The following is a 20,885-nucleotide window of genomic DNA, read 5'->3' on the forward strand; positions in this document are numbered from 1 at the left end:
ACCAAGGGGTTGGAAAAGATTTCCAACCTAATGGACACAAGAAACAAGATGGTGTAGCCATTCTAACATCCAGCAAATCAGACTTTCTACCAAAAGTAATCAAAAGAGACGGGGAAGGATACTTCATATGCATCAGAGGAAAAATCCACCAAAATGACATCTCAATTCTGGATGTCTATAGGCCAAAGACAAAAAGCAGAAATATTGGTGAGAGAAATATTGCTAAAGCGTAAATATCACATCGAACCTCACACATTAATAGTGGGTGACATCAATGTCCCATCTCACCAAAGGCAGGCCATTGAGACAGAAATTAAAAAAATAAATAAATAAATGATTTAACAAACACGGGGTTCAATAAAATTGACCTCACTGATATCTACAGAATAGTTCACACAAACACAAAAGTACACACTCTCTTTTCAGTACCTCATGGAACCTTATCCTAAAATGAACATGTTCTCCCACTCTAAAGAAGCCACAATGGATACAGAAATACTGCACTAACCATTGGATCTTCTCAGATCACCATGGATTAAAACTGGACTTCAACAATAAGAAAAAGTGTAGAAACTCATTGAAATTCAATAGCTGGCAACTTAAGATCCACCAGTTCACGGAAGAGATGAAAAACAAAAAGTGATCCTAGAATTTAATGAAAATGAAGGCACAACTTCTCCAAACTTACCTGCATATGCAGCACAGGGTACTTTTATAAAGAACCCGGAGAGACCCCACACTAGCAACTTCCCAGCACACACTAGATCTCTAAAATAAAAAGAAGCAAATACATATTAAAGGAGGAGTCAGCAAGAAATGATCAGACTCAGGGTGATCCATCAGAAACAAAGAGAATACAAAGATCAAAAAAACAAAAAAAAAAAAACAAAAAAAACAAAAAAACAAAAAAACAAGAGCTGGTTCCTTGGGAACATCAATCTGACAGACAAATCCTCAGACAGATAATGTAATAGGAGGAGAGAGCATCCAAATAACAAATTCAGAAATGAACAGGGAGCCGTATCAATGTACAATGATGAAAGTCACATAATCATTAGTTCTCACTTTAAAGTGGATGATTGTGTAGACTGATTGCACTGACCACAGGTAAATTTAGGTAAGATAAACTCTGTAAATAGCTCTACAACACCTAATGAGACACAAACAGTAATAAGTTTCCCTACTGAAAGAGCCCAAGGGCCAGATTGTTTGAGTGCAGACTCCTACCAGGTCTTCAAAGAATTCTCAACCTACACCAAAAAAACAGAAACAGGAGGAAAACGCCAAAATGATTCCATGACACCAGTGTCGCCCTGACACATAAATCACAAACGACACAACAAAGAAAGAATTTCAGAAGAATTTCCCTTACCAACATTGGTGGAAAAAATACTAGGTAAAATGCTCGAAAATAAAATCCAAGGGCATATCAAAACCGCCATTCAGTGCCATCATGTAGGCTACCTCCTAGGCTGCAGGAGTGGATCAGTCTATGAAAACCCATCAAAGTGATCCACTATATAAGCAAACTGAACTGAAGAAAAAATATTCTGCCCTCAGCATTTCACATTAACGTGCGAGCTCCACCTGGAGTTAACTTTGTGGATGTTGCATACCATGCAGTATATATATAAACACATATATATTTATATTGTATATAAATATATATATACACATATATAAAATATTATTATAATAAATTAATATATTAAAGTGATATGTACAATCATTATAATAATATAATTAATAATATACTATATTAACATATTAAAGAATATTATTATTAAAATAAATAATATAGTCATATTTTATAAATACATTATATTATTATATATTTATATAATAATAAAATATAATTGATACTAATATATTATGTTAGTATATTAAATTATTATATAGTAATAAACTATACCTCTCTTACCCTCTTCTGACTCTCTACCTAACCACACCCTCAGTACTCCAGTATCAACTTTCCCCTCTGGCACACTGTCATAGGCTTTAACATTTAAAGAACAGTTAAAAGGGACAGAAGGTTCATATGCGATCTCCTTAATCCATGAAAGAGGACTAGTCAGGGGCAACCTCCTTTGAGGAGGCAGATAAATATCAGGATACAAATAACATTTGCTGGGGGAAGATCAAATTCGAATAATGACTTTGCATATCTATCCAGTGTATTCTGAGAAAATGGGGAATATTCTTCCTAAAGACTCACCTATACTACTCCTGGCCTTATATCTGAAAAAACCTCTGCCATACCGCAAGGACATGTGCTCCATAATGTTCTAACTGCTTTCTTCATAATGAGCAGAAAATAGAAATAACCCAGAAGCCCCTCAACCAAAGAATGGCTAGAGAAAATGTGGTTCATTTACACTATGGAATACTACACAGTTATGAAAAATAAGGACATTGTGAAGATGCAGTGGAGTAGATGGAATGAGAAAGTATTGTTCTGAATGAGGTAACTGAGTCCCAAAATAACATGTACATACTCACTTAAAAGAGGGTATTAGCCATAAAGTACAGAATTCAAACACTAAGATCTAAGGAACCAAAGAGGCTAAACAAGAAGAAAGACCCAAGAAAAATTATTGAATTTCACTCAGAAGGAGGAATAAAATAATGAGAGGAGGCAGATGGAAGGAAAGGAATGGGTGGCTGAGGGGATGGGACGGGAAATGGGGTTTGAGAATCATTTCTTGAGAGAGACGAGCAAGAGGGACAGAGGGCCAAGAGAATAAAGAGAAATCAGTGACTGTCCAGGGTGGGTGCTATCTCTAAGATTTGCCTGCAATCTGGGATTGGTGAGGCTACCCTATTGTGTATGAGGGTGACTTTAGTTGAGACTCGGAGCAGTGGGGATACAAATACTGAAATGGTCACTTTCCATAGCCACAGAGGACCAAAAGTGGAAGGATAAGGACACAAAGCCACCCCCAAAATTTTAACACAGAAATTGCCCTCTCTATAAAAGACACAGGTACAGAGATGGAAGAGAAATGAGGGAATGGACAAAGGATAAGTAGCCGGATGTGAGACTTATCCTATGGGCAAACCTCAAACACTGACATGTTTGCAGACGGGAGGATAGCATTATTGTTCTCTTCAAGGCTCCACCGAGCAGCCGACTGACACAGAAGCAGAGGTGCACGGCCAAAGATCGGATAGAGCTCAGAGAGTCTAACCAAAGAGCTGAGGAAAGGACTGAAAGAGGCAGAGGAGCACAGTGGTCTTCACGAGGGTTCACTAAACCCGTCGCCTGTCTTTGGATCCTGTTCTCCTACTCGAGCTTCGTTTTCAGGACCTGGTGGGAGATGATGAATCTAACCCTGCAAAGACTTGATGTGCCAGGGGAGAGGGTGCACCCATTAGGGCACTCCACTCGCTCAGAGAAGATGGGGAGAGGATAGAAAGAGGGACTGTAAATGGTGGGAGCCTGGAGGAGTGTGGTGACAGTGCAGCATTCAGAATGTTACCTGGTGAATATATACAACCATTCTTGCAAGGGGCACAGGCATGACATCACGGGGATGGTGGCGTGACATCATGGGTTTGGCTCATGACATCGTGTAGGTGGGGCATGACATCATGGGAGTGGGGCATATCCTCATGGGGATGGGGTCATGCTATCATGAAGCTTCATGGAAAATAGTTGAAACTAGAAAAAAAAAAAAAAAACAGCCCGAGAGCGAGCTGAGACCTAGAGACACAAACATGGCGCGTGTTTACCTATGGATGGTATCAGGTGTGAGGCAAATCATATTCTATCTACAATCCACAAATGGAGAGAGGACAAAGGAAAGGAGAAGGCCGGTGAGAGGGAAAGCATCAACCTCTCTGAAAGGAAAACTGTAACAGATTCTGTGATTGAAGTGCGGACGACTGAGACAGGAGCTGAAGGTTGGTGGGGAAGAAGGAGGGATAGCGCTGTGCAGAGAGAACCGGCCAGAACTGGGGGACATATAGGTTAATGCAGAAACTCAATGGATGCACTTGTTAGTTCATGGCGTCTAGAGAACAACCTCCCGAGTATTTAATCTGATAGAGAACGCAGAGTCCGAACCTTCAATCTTTTGAAATCAAGCAAGTGGAACCTCAGGTTTTGGGATGGGGCACATTCAGTGGAGTCGGTTTCTGAGGAGGTCAAATGGAGATCCCTGAATAACAGACCGATGCTGGGACAGAGATTATAAAAAGATTATAAAAGCTCAAGCAAATGAGCCCTTCTGGTACCTTAAGCCTCCATCGATGTAAATCCACCCGAAAACCCCTTCCCGCTCTTCAAGGTTTGTGTAGCCCTTGTTCAACCTGAGTAAAATATATGCACACAGCGCGTCCCTGAATACCTTCTAACAGAGTTGTGACACTGAATACCTTGGAGCAACCCCCAACTCACTTGCAGGCAGACCAAGATTCTGTTGACCGACTAGTTCCAGAGGCCACTTCATCCTTTTGCACCTGGACACTCTAAGAAGCATACATCAGAGATGTCTGTGTGTGTGTGTGTGTGTGTGTGTGTGTGTGTGTGTCTGTGTGTGTGTCTATTTGTCTGTGTGTGTGTCTGTGTATCTGTGTGTCTGTCTGTGTATCTATATGTCTGTCTGTGTGTCTGTGTGTGTATTTTTATGTGTGTGAGTGTTTGTGTGTGTTTGCATCTGTGTGTGTCTATCTCTGTGTATGTGTGTGTATGTGTGTTTATGTGTGTGTATGTGTGTTCCTGTGTTGTGTCTCTCTGTGTGTATTTTTATGCGTGTGAGTGTTTGTATGTGTGTATGTCTCTCTGTGTGTATGTGTGTGTATGTGTGTTTATGTGTGTGTATGTGTGTGTATCTGTGTGTGTGTATCTGTCTGTTTGTCTGTCTGTGTCTCTCTTGGTGTGTCTGTGTGTATGTGTGTGTGTCTGTGTGTGTGTGGATATGTGTGTTTATGTGTGTGTGTGTGTGTGTGTATGTGTGTGTGTGTGTGTTAGTCATGCACAAGCTAACCATCCTCACACAGACTGTCTGGTTTGCTTTTCTTTTTGGAAAGTTGGCAAATCTTTCTCCTGTCCTAAGAAAAGACCACCCTGGTTCTCAAATCTCTCTGTGAAGTCATGAAAGGTTGAGTGATTTTCATGTATGAGGAGTCTGTCCTAGTGAAAATAGCTTTCATGGGTAAAATAACCCTTGAAAAACATGTCTCAATATTTACTTTACTTAGTCTGTGATCCCTTGAGGGGATTATTCTATTATTATTATTATTATTATTATTATTATTATTATTATTATTATTAAAATAATCATCATTATATTATTATTATTATTATTATTATTATTATTATTATTATTATTACTATTCCAGGATTATTACATTATTTTATTGTCTGTGCTGTTACCAGTGTGCTAATGTTCACTGATGGCAGGAAGATTATTTTCCATGTGTGTCCCATTCGACGGCCATGTTTTAGTTCTTGAAACTGAAAGTTTCATTTACATGTTCCCAAGAGCAAATACATGCAAGTACAGAAAGTTCCTTGGTCTTCTACATGAGAGTGACACCCTCACATAGTCTTCTGATCTATTTGAGGAACAGAATTTAGATAGGCAATGAGAAGGTTGGTGACCAAAGACCCAAGTTATGGAGAAATAAGACAGTTTTCACAATATTACAGGTTTTGGGGGTTGGTAGACATTACATAACCATCTTTTCATTTATAGCAGGAAGAGTCAAAATTATTAAAATATTGTAGGCAGAAAATTTTAACAACATATTAATGCTGGCTAATTTAAATTCCTGTATTTTTTTCTCTGGAACATTATATATTCTCTTTAAGGTTCTTCTTGAAATTATTTGAAGATGTGAAAACCGGTATGTGTTTATCTGTACACATTCATATAGCATGGCCGTCACTCTAGTGAAGGACAGACTGCACGACTGTCAAGAGAAAGACTGACTTTCTTGCCAAAGGAATAAACCTTCATGTTGACGGAGGCAGTTTCGATCTTAGGTGCAGATGTTTAAAATCCCCTGAATGCTTCCTACAGCTACCGTTTCCAATATGTGGTTATAACCTCGGATGTGGTTTGTTCTTTGAATTTTTTTTTTAAAACTACAAGAAAGTTTCGATTGCATATACTATTTGGAGATGTTGTCTTTTATCTTTTCTATCGATGTACTCTGGGTTGTAGACCGTTAGGCATTTTATGATCTATCTCTCACAGCAGGGGCTGCCGATGAGTTGAGTCTTCATCAGGAATAAAGGAAAGAAGACAGGTAAGGTAATAGAGAACTCCCTGATATATTTATCCCCTGTGAATCTGAGATGGCTGTTGTCATCAACCCGTATATATAAACTTTAACTTTACAACAAAGTACACTCACATGAGTTTAAACCTTTGTACTTTTCATTGTGTAAATATTTGCAATAAAGAGAGTTTTCAAAGTAATAAAGTTGTGTGATGTGTGTAACACTTTTAATAGATTCTCTTGTATAACTTAAAAGAATATATAAATGGTTTTCCTTCATGTTGAATATAATGTAGACAGTGTCTCTTCTAACAATATATGTTGTAATTTTGGCCTCTATAAAATTAAATATGTTCATGTCTTGCCTAAACTTCCACCACAAGTACTTATGGAATACTTCCTATACTTGCTTAGTGTTTTTTCCTAAATATTGACTTTAAAATGCATTCAGCAGAATAGATATTGAGGCAGATGGAGGGAGGGAGGAAACTGAATAGAAGGGGAGGTAGAGAAGGGAGTATGTTGGAGGAATTAAGTATAGTGAGTTTGGAAGAATTAGGTATAGTGATTGCAGGGAAAAGGGAATGGAAATCACAAGTGTGGGGTGCACATCTCTAGAAATTGCCAGAGAATGGTAAAAGGCGAATCCCCAGGGTGTCTATTGGGGTGACTCTAGCAATAGAGATACAGAACCTTAATTTGCCATTTCTGTAGCCAGGCATGACTCCCAATGATGTGACACGGAAGAAAACACACCCACAAAACGTTCAAACCAAAATGAACACAGCCTACAAGATCTTCTGAGACAAATATAGATACAACAGACATGGAAGGAACGTCCAACCAATGGTTAGCATAGATTGAGAACTACCTCGTGGTCAAGCACCGATCCCTGACACTATTAAAGATACTCTATCGTGATTGTAGACAGATTCCTAGCATAACTGTCCTTTGAGTGACTCCACCCAACAGCTGAGAGAAACAAGTGTAAAGATTCATGACCAAACACTAGCTGGAGCTTGGGAAATCTTAAAAAAAAAACAAAGAAAAACAGGTGAAGAATTGAGGCCCAGATGATATGAGGGACTCCATAGGAAGAACAATAGAGTCAACTCACAGTGATTCTTGTGATCTGCCAAAGATTGAACTACCAATCAGAGAGTGAAAGTGGACAGAACCTGAGCCCCCAGGACATAGGTAGCAAATGTGTAGCTTTGTCTTTTTACAGGTGCCATCGAAAATGAGTGTTGCCATCCCATGAAGACGGAGCACCGATTTTTGGATGTAAAGTGAGTAAGTAAATAAATGAATTTTAAAGAAACAGATATCCCATCAACAGACAATATGTTTTGGGAAATTCCAATTCTAGTTGTTAGGTATCCGCATGAAGACAAAGACTGTGGAGTGCCTATGTCCTTAGAGGCCATAATCCTTTTCATTCTATTCTTCCATCAGAATCCCCAAGCTCCAACTGTGGTTTGACTAATGGGTTTTTGCATCTGACTGAGTGAGCAGATTTGTGGAGTCTCTGAGACTAGACTCCTGTCTGCAAGCATAGCAGAGTATCATTAATAGTGTCAAGGATCGGTGCTGATCCATGGGGGACTTCTCAATCTGTACTAACCATTGGATGACCATTCCTCACTCTCTGCTCTATGCACGGACCCTGCATTTCCTGTGGTCAGAATACATTTTGGGTCAAAAGTTAGTGTCTCTATCACTCAATTTTGGTTGCTCTCTGGCTACAGGAGGAGGGCTCTTCAGGTGGATATCACTGAGGCTGTGAGTCTCAAGTAAGGAAAAACCCATTGATTCATGGGCAACATTCTTACCCCAGGTCTAGGCCTCTTTCTGTATATGACCTCAACCTCCCCACCCCTATCCATCTAGACTGATGTGTCTGGACTCAGTGGCAGAGGATGTGACTAGCATCACAGAGACTGGACATGCATCATGAAAGAATAACCCTGTGGGGTCTGAAACTCCTTAGAGGAGAAAGGGCTGGGAGATAGATTGTGAGAAGTGTGAACTAGAGGGGGCCAGAGTGCAGTATGTAAAGTGCATAAATAAACAAATAACTATATAAATAACTAGGTCTACTTGAAGGAAGGATGCAGTTGTGTGTGTGTGTGTGTGAATGTGTTGTCTGTGTGAGAATATATATATATATATATATATATATATATATATATATATATATATGAAGGTAAGAAGCAATTCTGTGAATTTAATATTAAATTATCACATTTGAGACAACAGTGGTCTATGCAGAAGACAGGCAGCTTAGGCACTATATTTACAAAAAAATGGCGTTTGCTGAATATGAAGAAATGATTCGGTTATTAATAGCACTATCTGTACTTGCAGAGGACCCAGGGCCAATCCCCAGCTCCCATGTTACAGCTTACAGGTGGCTGTAATTTCAGCATCACGGAATCTCACATGCTCTTCAACCTCCTGGACAGAAGGCATGCATATGTCTCACATGTAGACAAGCAGGTAATACACTTACATAAGTACAACAAAAAGTACTAAGCTGTTCCTTGTTGAAATCATTTGATTTACGTGAATATTCAAAGTGATAATCACAGTCAAATAAAAATTGTATTGATCCATAATATTCAAAGCCAGAAAAAGTTAGCAATCACCTGAGTCACTTTAAATCTATTTATTTAAAAAATTGTAATAAAAATTTGCAGTAATAAAATTTAAATTTTATTAATATACATATAATATACCTTAGTATACTCATACATAGCTGAAAAATTATACTTTCCACATATTTGTTTAACTTTTATAAAGGTTGCAGTTTGTGGTTAGTTTTTGTTGGATATCGTAGGTGTTTATTTTCAAGTATTAGCTCATAGAGTCTCTAAACTCATGCAGAATTTATTACAGGAACTGAGGTCCTCTTCTGTTGAATCCAGGAATGCTGCTATCTGTTTTTCTTGTTGTCTGATCATTTTTCTCTATGTATATATGAACAAGGATATTCATGTTCTGGATTTCTTCCAGTTTTGTCAAGCTGATACCTGATAGCTGATAGCTGATAACTGGAGAATATATAATTTTTGAAGATCATTTTAGGAACTATTTCTGATATCTGCACTATCAATGTTGTAGACTTTCTAATACATGTTCAAATGAATGGCTATTCAGGGAGTAAACATGCCTTAGTTACTGTTGTTTTGTCTTTTTAAAAGAAGAAATGTGAAAGGGATGGGGGTTGAGGTAAGGGACTCTGAGGGGGAAAATAGGAAGGAGGGCAGCATTTGAGACATAAAGAAATTAATAAAATGAATAAATACAAAAAATAAGCAGAAGTCAAAATATACAGAAAAATATCAGATTTAATTGATAGGAAACAATACTCTTTTGTATCGTACCCCACTCCTGAATTTTATATTACATAATCCATCTAATAACTAATTCTCAAAAATTAGATAATTGAAAAAAAACATATTACAAGTACCACAGTAGGTTGACCAAATCATAAAAGCAATGTTTGTACTACTGTACACTTTCTATATTCTATGCCCATATCCAATCCAGAAATCCATTGACATTCAATTATTACATACTGTACGTTATTCTATTCTGTGATAATTCATTACTATTTTTATCTTCTATGACCAGACCTTTGAAGAGAAATAATTACTTTGGTAGAATGTCTCTGATTTTGGATTTGCCTAGCGTTTTTTTTCTTTTTTAGGTTGAGATTGTATGTACTTGATGCAGATACCAAAAATTGTTTCCTGCTTTTTTTGTCTCAGTTCAGCACTAGGTGGACACCTGGCATCTTAATATCGCCCCATTAGGGAGCAATGAAATTATTTTAAATTATTTTCCTTTGATAGTTAAAAAATATTTTAATGTATTTTTCTATTGGATTTCCTTTTAAAGTAATAGAAGTTTTAGAAGAATTACTTAAATACTATGAAAAGACTGTGTGTCTCTTCAAAATTTTAGGCTTTGTTTTCAGTTTCTCGGTCATTTTTTTTCCAAAACTTTGGCCTTAATGGTCCTTCCTACCTCTAAGTAGACTCAAAACAAGACTTCTGAGGAAAATATAATCAATGTCTTAATGTTTGGGTGACTCATGACTCAAACAATACTCTAGTTTTAGTATCACTGTAATTTATATTTTAAAATCTTCCATATTGTCTGCACACCAAAATGGAATTCTATTTTTCTTTCATTATACACATAAAGACCCAAGATTCTAATTTTATTTTATTGGGGAATAACAACCAGTATCTAATTTTCTAACACTAGCTGACCTTTTATATTAGTCTTCTGTCACTTGTAAACTCACTTATTTTCCTTTATAATGTGTGCATGCATGCAGATGTTTTTGTGTGTGTGTGTGTGTGTGTGTGTGTTTGTGTTTATCTGAAACTATGATGTTGATTTTGAGAATCACGTGGCTGAAATTCTTTTCCAACACCCTGTTAGAAATCATAAAAGGGAAGAATGATTACTCCTGTTCCAAAATCATAGGTGCTGGGTGTCCAAATCTGACATGTGGACTGACCAAATGGTACACAAAGCAGAGTCTAACAATTCACTCCCCTGAGAACTACTTACGAGTTCCAGTCCAGTGAAATGAATTTACATGTACTGAGGAATATGGAATTGTAGCAAAATGAGCTGAGATCACTTCGAAGTATTTCTTGGAAGATCTCCAAATAGCTAAGAAAGGATACAGAGAACTTTCAAGGACCCTGAGACATTAGCATGTGGTTTAAACTCTGCCCAGATCAAAATATTTAAGTACTGGACTAATCTACTAAACTTATTTAATAGTAATCGTACTTTACCACTGTTTGCAATTAAGAATGGTGGTGAATGTAGAGAACACTCTAAAACAAAGTTATGTTTCTAAAAGTTTGTTTCAAGACAGCCAGAAAGAGCACAGTGGTTTTGTTTTCTTTCTTTCACAGACTATGCACCTTTTTGAAAAAGCACTTTGTGATCCTCAATTACCTATTTGTTATCACAACTTTCTTCAGACCCAGAGTTTTTCTCAATGCAGCCTTGACTTCTTGTTTATTTAGGCTTTAGATGATGGTGTTCAGCATGAATGTCACTGCTGTATAGACCAAGAGATTATCAACTCCTGATGGGTGATTAGATTTGGGCCTCAAGTAGTTTTGTCCCAAACCTACAGGGCATCCCATTCTCCATGAAATAATTGCCAAATGGACACACAGACCGCGACTCATTTGGGTTGCATAGTGAAGCTGGGCCATACGCTGGGCAAAGGCATGGGTGCCAATATGCATCACTCAGTTATACCAAAAAGTGTGAAGAAAAACATCCGTGTGGTACATCCCTCCTGAGAGAGTCGTAAGTACAAGGCTCTCCACACCTTAGGTGTGACAAAGCCCATGTAACCAATTTCCAGGATACATAAGTTCACCAGAAAGAAGTACATGGGGGTGTGTAGAGATGGACTGGTGAAGATAGCTAAGGCAATGAGAGAAGAATGTGGGTGAACAGAAGGAAGCATTCTCCAGGGACCTCAGAGAACTTGGCATTTGCAAAGCATTTGACAGTCAAGCCCTTCTCCTGCCACAAAGAGCAATTGACATAATTGACACTCATCTCCAGAAACACAGAACAGTAAGCAATTTTTAGGATTATTGTAGATGAGAGATATCAATTTTTTAGTATTTTAAAGCCCCAGTTACTTCAGAGTCAAAGTCAGTCTGCAGTTACAAAAATCAAAGCTTAGAAAAGATTTTTTTCTCACATAATTTCATATCTTATACTTTCTCTCTTAACACCAGGGAATTTTTCAAAGTGTGCTAAGCATTGAGCCAAGTGTCCAAATATTTACAAAAGAATTTGGAAACATGTAGTCCTGGACTAATGATGCTCAGGCGGAAGATTTACCTTCGGTTTAAGTTCAGTTTCACAGGCTGTATAAGCAATCATTCAAACGAAGGAAAAGAAAACCTTGAGTGTATCTCGATTTTTACACATTCTTATCATTAACTAGTTATCAATGTTATACAGAAAAACTGATCCACCCACTCATCTCTATGCTTTCCTGATGCCACAGGTATAGTCTCTCCAACCACCCTGTGTGTGTGTGTGTGTTTGTGTGTGTGTGTGTGTTTGTGTGTGTGTGTGTGTGTTGGGCCCAGATTTTTCTCTGTTTGCCATTATGAATATTCAAACCAACACAATAAAGTTATCATTTCCTCAAGACTCATCATTTTTGAAGATGAATTAAAATCAAATAATCATTGGATAAATAAATAGTTACTGGTTTACATACATAAATTTAAAGGCAGTGAACATCTAGATGTCTGCACAATAATGATGTGGACAGAAACAAATCTTAAGAAGTGTAAAATGAGCCATGAAAGAGAAGAAGGATCAACCAAACAACACCATAATTCTTCATGATGCATCGTTCAATATGGCAGCTGTTATCTGTAACTTAATAGTTCCAGTCTCTTTTTTTTTTGGTTCTTTTTTTTTGGAGCTGGGGACCGAACCCAGGGCCTTGTGCTTCCTAGGCAAGCGCTCTACCACTGAGCTAAATCCCCAACCCCTCCAGTCTCTTTATAGAACATGTTTTCTTAGAGAGAGTATGATTGTGTAGGCTTTAAATTACTGTTTTCTTAATATTGTTCATGATATTCTATCAATCAGACTATTGATTTATATTTAAAAAAAGAGAAAAAAGAGGTGGTGTCTTGATATGTATTCCAGGCTAACCTGAAATTCCTAGTTCCTCTCCATCGGTCTCTTAAATGTGGGTATTGTAAGAGCAAGACATGGTGCCTTGCTTGATAGAAATTTCTTCCTATTCTTTCATCTCAACATCTTAAAATTCTACCAAATTGCCTGTATTTCTGTACACATAGTATCTATGCAGTTCATTCCTCTTTGCTCACTTTTGCATCAGGCAGCTGCTGTATTCTTGCTTGGTTACTTACATGGAAAACTGTTCAGTTCCAGCACAGCCTTGTCTGTTTCAGATAACATCCTTCTCTTCTGTCTACAGTTAAACTCTGTATTTCACACTGTAACTGATAAAGTAGTTGTTAGCACTGTCGTGGTGACTACATTTCACCTTGTTCAAATTGTAGCCTTATATGGATATTGAATATGGTCTGCAAAGTTCTTATCATTATTTTTACCATACTTACCAATCCGTGAGCTCTCATGTAATGAGAATTTCCAGTGTTTATCTTATTTTGGCTCCTTAGAGATTCTGTCGGTCCCATCCCATTATATCTTCTGAAGTTCAATCTCATGTCTCTCAAGCATTGAAGATGTGTCAAACTCATTTTTCTCCCAGTTGATATCTTTTCTCTTCAAATGACATAACCTTACCTGTTTTTTTGGGGTGTGAATGTCTTTGCTGAAGTTTGGCTTTTCTTGCCAAAAAATACTTTCTCCTTACAAGGGTAGAATAGGAGATACCACCTGCCTCTTAGCTTCTCTCTCTATTCACTTGATATAATGGGATTTCAGAGATTTGTGAGTAGATCAGTCACATGGTTGATCCACAAATCAAACGTGAGTTTCAGTATATCCAAATTATATATACACATGTTACCTATGTTTACAAATACCATATAAGACACACACACACACATACACACACACACACATACACACGCACATGCACTCACATGTATGCCACATACACATGTGTGCCTATATATTAATGCAAAACACAGACACAGAGAAACAAAATAGAGAAAGAGCACATGGAGATTGAACATGAATTAAAATGTTAGTATAAACAAAAATGCAGGGTAACAGTATTTGTTTACATCCCATTTCACCATTAGATCACTTAAAGAAGCGACTAAGAAAAAATATATTCCCCATTGGATTGCTTCTATGTGAAATAAGTTAATTTCCCAAATCACTTAAGTTGATCTGGAGTTGAATGCTTGTCAGCTACATGAGTCAAGAGCATGTGTGCATGTCTACCAACACACATTTCAGATTTAACTTTGTGTACACTCTGTTTTGGGGAACTTCTTATCATCATACATAATTTTCGTTTCTATTCAATAATTCATCACTAGATTAATTTTCTATTGGGGATAATGAAAAAGATAGCTCCCCAAACATCAACAACAAAAGAGCAAAACAATACGTACCTTCTCATGGGGGCAGGAGACATAATCACGTATACTAGCTTATTAGATCTATTACATTAGATCTGCACCCATTCATGCAAAAGTTATAAAAATCTAAGTGTAGAGAACATGAGACAGACTTAAAGCTCTGACAATTATTAAGCAGTAGGTTTGTTGTACATAGTTGACCTCTCAGTGGACTTTGCTCTTGTAGAAAAATTACTGGAATGCAGAGGATTCTATTGTGATGGATTTCACACATATTTTGATGTATTGTAAATATGTCTCAATTTTCAATTAAAACAAACAAATTAACAAAAACAAATAAACAACCTTCCCACAGCTAACACAGAAAATGAATACTTTTATAATTTGAAATATTTTTAAAGAAACTTCCTTTTCTTTTTTTCTGTGTGTATAATAGGGCAACATATTTATTGTTCAGAGGCATAAAGTACAGACTACTGAGAAGCTAAGATGAAATAGTTATAAACCTGTCACATTATCAAAATATTCCATTTGCATAGCAGCATGGAAAGGTCGGTATACATTGTGACGAATTTTTTTCAATTATTTTTATTTATTTAATACTTAATAATAATTCTTTGGTTTCCGGGCAAACATCCCCCTCCCCCCTCCCCTTCCTTATGGGTGTTCCCCTACCAACCCTCCCCCCATTGCCACACTCCCCCAAACAGTCTAGTTCACAGGGGGTTCAGTCTTAGCAGGACCCAGGGCTTCCCCTTCCACTGGTGCTCTTACTAGGATATTCATTGCTTCCTAAGAGGTCAGAGTCCAGGGTCAGTGCATGTATAATCTTTAGGTAGTGGCTTAGTCCCTGGAAGCTCTGGTTGCTTGGCATTGTTGTACATATGGGGTCTCGAGCCCCTTCAAGCTCTTCCAGTTCTTTCTCTGATTCCTTCAACGGGGGTCCTATTCTCAGTTCAGTGGTTTGCTGCAGGCATTCACCTGTATTTTTTGTATTCTGGCTGTGTCTCTCAGGAGCGATCTACATCCGGCTCCTGTCAGTCTGCACTTCTTTGCTTCATCCATCTTGTCTAATTGGGTGTCTGTATATGTATGGGACACATGTGGGGCAGGCTCTGAATGGGAGTTCCTTCAGTCTCTGTTTTTATCTTTGCCTCTCCCTTCCCTGCCAGGGGTATTCTTTTTCCTCATTTAAAGAAGGAGTGAAGCATTCACATTTTGATCATCCGTCTTGAGTTTCATTTGTTCTAGGGATCTAGGGTAATTCAAGCATTTGGGCTAATAGCCACTTATCAATGAGTGCATACCATGTATGTCTTTCTGTGATTGGGTTAGCTCACTCAGGATGATATTTTCCAGTTCCAACCATTTGCCTACGAATTTCATAAACTCGTTGTTTTTGATAGCTGAGTAATATTCCATTGTGTAGATGTACCACATTTTCTGTATCCATTCCTCTGTTGAAGGGCATCTGGGTTCTTTCCATTTTCTGGCTATTATAAATAAGGCTGCGATGAACATAGTGGAGCACGTGTCTCTTTTATATGTTGAGGCATCTTTTGGGTATATGCCCAAGAGAGGTATAGCTGGATCCTCAGGCAGTTCAATGTCCAATTTTCTGAGGAACCTCCAGACTGATTTCCAGAATGGTTGTACCAGTCTGCAATCCCACCAACAATGGAGGAGTGTTCCTCTTTCTCCGCATCCTCGCCAGCATCTGCTGTCACCTGAGTTTTTGATCTTAGCTATTCTCACTGGTGTGAGGTGAAATCTCAGGGTTGTTTTGATTTGCATTTTCCTTATGACTAAAGATGTTGAACATTTCTTTAGGTGTTTCTCAGCCATTCGGCATTCCTCAGCTGTGAATTCTTTGTTTAGCTCTGACCCCATTTTTTAATAGGGTTATTTGTCTCCCTGTGGTCTAACTTCTTGAGTTCTTTGTATATTTTGGATATAAGGCCTCTATCTGTTGTAGGATTGGTAAAGATCTTTTCCCAATCTGTTGGTTGCCGATTTGTCCTAACCACAGTGTCCTTTGCCTTACAGAAGCTTTGCCGTTTTATGAGATCCCATTTGTCCATTCTTGATCTTAGAGCATAAGCCATTGGTTTTTTGTTCAGGAAATTTTTTCCGGTGCCCATGTGTTCCAGATGCTTCCCTAGTTTTTCTTCTATTAGTTTGAGCGTATCAGGTTTGATGTGGAGGTCGTTGATCCACTTGGACTTAAGCTTTCTACAGGGTGATAAACATGGATCAATCTGCATACTTCTACATGTTGACCTCCAGTTGAACCAGCACCATTTGCTGAAAATGCGATCTTTTTTCCATTGGATGGTTTTTGCTCCTTTGTAAAAAATCAAGTGACCATAGGTTTGTGGGTTTATTTCTGGGTCTTCAATTCTATTCCATTGGTCTATCTTTCTGTCTCTCTACCAATACCATGCAGTTTTTAATCACTATTGCTCTGTAATACTGCTTGACTTCAGGGATAGTGATTCCCCCTGAAGTCCTTTTATTGTTGAGGATAGTTTTAGCTATGCTGTGTTTTTTGTTATTCCAGATGAATTTGCAAATTGTTCTGTCTAACTCTTTGAGGAATTGGATTGGTATTTTGATCGGGATTGCATTGAATCTGTAGATCGCTTTTGGCAAAATGGCCATTTTTACTATATTAATCCTGCCAATCCATGAGCATTGAAGATCTTTCCATCTTCTGAGGTCTTCTTCAATTTCTTTCTTCAGTGTCTTGAAGTTCTTATTGTACAGATCTTTTACTTGCTTGGTTAAAGTCACACCGAGGTACTTTATATTATTTGGGTCTATTATGAAGGGTGTCGTTTCCCTAATTTCTTTCTCGGCCTGTTTCTCTTTTGTGTAGAGGAAGGCTACTTATTTATTTGAGTTAATTTTATACCCAGCCAATTTGCTGAAGTTGTTTATCAGCTTTAGTAGTTCTCTGGTGGAACTATTGGGATCACTTAAATAAACTATCATATCATCTGCAAATAGTGATATTTTGACCTCTTCTTTTCTGATCTGTATCCCGTTGACCTCCTTTTGTTGTCTGATTGCTCTGGCTAGAACTTCAAGAAATATATTGAATAAGTAGGGAGAGAGGGGGCAGCCTTGTCTAGTCCCTGATTTTAGTGGGATTGCTTCAAGTTTCTCTCCATTTAGTTTAACATTAGCAACTGGTTGGCTGTTTATGGCTTTTACTATGTTTAGGTATGGGCCTTGAATTCCTATTCTTTCCAGTACTTTTATCATGAAGTGGTGTTGAATTTTGTCAAATGCTTTCTCAGCATCTAATGAAATGATCATGTGGTTTTGTTCTTTCAATTTGTTTATATAATGGATCACGTTGATGGTTATCTGTATATTAAACCATCCCTGCATGCCTGGGATGAAGCCTACTTGATCATGGTGGATGATTGTTTTGATGTGCTCTTGGATTCGGTTTGCCAGAATTTTATTGAGTATTTTAGCATCGATATTCATAAGGGAAATTGGTCTGAAGTTCTCTTTCTTTGTTGGGTCTTTGAGTGGTTTCGGTATAAGAGTAATTGTGGCTTCATAGAAGGAATTCGGGAGTGATCCATCTGTTTCAATTTTGTGGATTAGTTTGGATAATATTGGTATGAGGTCTTCTATGAAGGTTTGATAGAATTCTGCACTAAAATCGTCTGGACCTGGACACTTTTTGGTTGGGAGACCTTTAATGTCTGCTTCTATTTCCTTAGGAGTTATGGGGTTGTTTAACTGGTTTATCTGTTCCTGATTTAACTTCGGTACCTGGTATTTGTCTAGGAAATTGTCCATTTCTTGTAGATTTTCTAGTTTTGTTGAATATAGGCTTTTATAGTAAGATATGATGATATTTTTTTAATTTTTCTCTGAATCTGTAGGTATGTCTCCCTTTTTATTTCTAAATGTGTTAATTTGGACACACTCTATGGGTCCTCTCGTTAGTCTGGCTAAGGGTTTATCTATCTTGTTGATTTTCTCAAAGAACCACCTTTTGGTTCTGTTGATTCTTTCTATGGTCTTTTTTTTTTCTACTTGGTTGATTTCAGCTGTGAGTTTGATTATTTCCTGCCTTCTACTCCTCCTGGGTGTATTTGCTTCTTTTTGCTATAGAGCTTTTAGGTGTGCTGTCAAGCTGCTGACATATGCTCTTTCTTGTTTCTTTCTGCAGGCTCACAGCGCTATGAGTTTTCCGCTTAGCATAGCTTTCATTGTGTCCCAAAAGTTTGGGTATGTTGTACCTTCATTTTCATTAAATTCCAAAAAGTTTTTAATTTCTTTCTATATTTCTTCCTTGGCTACGTTATCATTGAGTAGAGCATTGTTCAATTTCCACGTATACGTGGGCATTCTTCCCTTATTGTTATTGAAGACCAGTTTTAGGCTGTGGTGGTCTGATAGCACGCATGGGATTATTTCTATCTTTCTGTCCAGGTGAGGCCCGTTTTTTGACCAACTATATGGTCAATTTTGGAGAAAGTACAATGAGGAGCTGAGAAGAAGGTATATCCTTTTGCTTTAGAATAGAATGTTCTATAAATATCCGTTAAGTCCATTAGGCTCATGACTTCTCTTAGTCTGTCTACATCTCTGTTTAATTTCTGTTTCCAAAATCTGTCCATTGATGAGAATGGGGTGTTGAAATCTCCCACTATTACTGTGTGAGGTGCAATGTGTGTTTTGAGCTTTAGTAAGGTTTCTTTTACGTATGTAGGTGCCCTTGTATTTGGGGCATAGATATTTAGGATTGAGAGTTCATCTGTTGGATTTTTCCTTTGATGAATATGAAGTGTCCTTCCTTATCTTTTTTGATGACTTTTTATTGAAAATTGATTTTATTTTATATTAGAATGGCTTCTTCTGACCATTTGCTTGGAAAGTTGTTTTCCAGCCTTTCACTCTGCGGTAGTGTCTGTCTTTGTCTCTGAGGTGTGTTTCCTGTAGGCAGCAGAATGCAGGGTCCTAGCTGCATATCCAGTTTGTTAATCAATGTCTTTTTATTGGGGAGTTGAGGCCATTGATGTTGAAAGATATTAAGGAATAGTGATTATTGCTTCCTCTTATATTCATATTTGGATGTGAGGTTATGTTTTTGTGCTTTTCTTCTCTTTGTTTTGTTGCCAAGACGATTAGTTTCTTGCTTCTTCTAGTGTACAGCTTGCCTCCTTATGTTGGGCTTTTCCCTTTATTATCCTTTTTAGTGCTGGATATGTAGAAAGATATTGTGTAAATTTGGTTTTGTCATGGAATATCTTGGTTTCTCCATCTATGTTAATTGAGAGTTTTGCAGGATACAGTAACCTGGGCTGGCACTTGTGTTCTCTTATGGTCTGTATGACATCTGTCCAGGATCTTCTGGCTTTCATATTTTCTGGCGAAAAGTCTGGTGTGATTCGGATAGGTCTGCCTTTATATGTTACTTGACCTTTTTCCCTTACTGCTTTTAATATTCTTTCTTTATTTTGTGTGTTTGGTGTTTTGATTATTATGTGACGGGAGGTGTTTCTTTTCTGGTCCAATCTATTTGGAGTCCTTAGGCTTCTTGTATGCCTTTGGGTATATCTTTTTTAAGTTAGGGAAGTTTTCTTCTATGATTTTGTTAAAGATATTAACTGGTCCTTTGAGCTGTGAGTCTTCACTCTCTTCTATACCTATTATCCTTAGGTTTGATCTTCTCATTGAGTCCTGGATTTCCTGTATGTTTTGGACCAGTAGCTTTTTCTGCTTTACATTAACTTTGACAGTTGAGTCAATGATTTCTAGGGAATCTTCTGCTCCTGAGATTCTCTCTTCCATCTCTTGTATTCTGTTGGTGAAGCTTGTATCTACAGCTGCTTGTCTCCTCTTTTGTTTTTCTATATCCAGGGTTGTTTCTATGTGTTCTTTCTTGATTTCTTCTATTTCCATTTGTAATTCCTTCAACTGTTTGATTGTGTTTTCCTGGAATTCTTTCAGGGATTTTTGTGTCTCCTCTCTAAGGGTTTCTACTTGTTTATTTATGTTTTCCTGGAATTCTTTCAGACATTTTTGTGATTCCTCTCTGTAGGCTTCTACTTGCTCTCTAAGGGAGTTCTTCACGTCTTTCTTGAAGTCCTCCAGCATCATTATCAAATATGATTTTGAAACTAGTTCTTGCTTTTCTGGTGTGTTTGGATATTCCATTTTTAGTTTGGTGGGAGAATTGGGCTCCGATGATGCCATGTAGTCTTGGTTTCTGTTGCTTGGGTTCCTGCGCTTGCCTCTCGCCATCAGATTATCTCTAGTGTTACTTTGTTCTGCTATTTCTGACAGTGGCTAGACTGTCCTATAAGCCTGTGCATCAGGAGTGCTGTAGACCTGTTTTCCTGTTTCCTTTCAGCTAGTTATGGGGACAGAGTGTTCTGCTTTCGGGCGTGTAGTTTTTCCTCTCTACACGTCTTCAGCTGTTCCTGTGGGCCTGTGTCTTGAGTTCACCAGCAGGTGACTTGCAGGGGAAAAGTTGGTCCTACATGAGGTTCCGAGGCTCAAGTGTGCTCGTGGGGTACTGCCTAA

Source organism: Rattus norvegicus, chromosome Y (assembly GCF_021556685.1).
Source record: "Rattus norvegicus strain SHRSP/BbbUtx chromosome Y, alternate assembly SHRSP_T2T, whole genome shotgun sequence".
Taxonomy (NCBI): domain Eukaryota; kingdom Metazoa; phylum Chordata; class Mammalia; order Rodentia; family Muridae; genus Rattus; species Rattus norvegicus.